The sequence below is a fragment of the Octopus bimaculoides genome, chromosome 27 (genome assembly GCF_001194135.2).
Source record: "Octopus bimaculoides isolate UCB-OBI-ISO-001 chromosome 27, ASM119413v2, whole genome shotgun sequence".
In the NCBI taxonomy this organism is placed as follows: domain Eukaryota; kingdom Metazoa; phylum Mollusca; class Cephalopoda; order Octopoda; family Octopodidae; genus Octopus; species Octopus bimaculoides.
This window is the reverse complement of record NC_069007.1, coordinates 14,147,668-14,148,782: the sequence shown is the minus strand read 5'-3', so window position 1 is coordinate 14,148,782 and position 1,115 is coordinate 14,147,668.

Genomic DNA, 1,115 nt, shown 5'->3' with positions numbered 1-1,115 from the left:
ATGCATGTATGCATGTTTGTTTTCGGGAAGAAATTTATACATCTTTGTGTGTATATATATATATATATGTATATACGTCAACACTACGTCTGACTGATCTTATATTTATATATGTTAACCCACGTAGAAATTATAATACACGCGTGCGCGCGTGTATATATATATATATATATATATATATATATGTGTGTGTGTGTGTATGTGTGTATATTTATGAGTATGTGTGTGTATATTTATGTGTATGTATCTGTATGTGTGTGTGTATATCTATGAGTATGTTTATGTGTTTATGTTTTATATTCCATCATACAAAGAACTGCTCGATGCATTACACTATAGGCTCTCTTTCAAACACACACATACACACATACACAAAGGTAATTGAAGAATTTAGAAACCAACAAAGGTAAGGCTGCAACTTTAGGGGGAAGATTTGGTTGTTCTTTGTTGCAAATCGAGCTAAAAAAAAAGTTACCTGCCTCACCTTTGTTGGTTTCTAAATTCTTCAATTACCTTCCATATACATATTCCCATACATAAACGAACGAACGAAGGAATCTCTCTCTATATGATTACCCGAACCACCCAGAATAGTAGCTAAACCTCTCTCCAACCAGTTCCCCGCCCACTTAACTTACGATTGTATGCAACAAATACATTATGTAGTCTTATTACATCCCTATAAACACAGGTCAATCACCTAAGTATAATTAAAGCTCTAAAAAGACCTTCTACCATATATAAGGGTCTGTATGGGGTTACAGTCAACGAGAAAACACACCAAGTGCTGTCTTGTACGATATCATAGATTAGATTAAATGCCTGGAATGTTATTTGTGAGATTTTGTTTTTGTCAAAGGACATAAATATTTCTTCACCATTCACCTCGCCTCCCCACCTTATATCGTCATATATAATTAATGTCTGGCTTTTTAAATTAATAATAATGATGTAGACGATAATAATAATAATAATAATAACGATGATGATGTTTTTTTTTAATATTGTAATGATAATAATCATCAATTATTTTTTTATTGCTGTCTATAATGAGGTTGATAAATTTATTGGTAGTCTGATGATGGTGGTATTTGGTGGTGATGCGGAATGGCTAT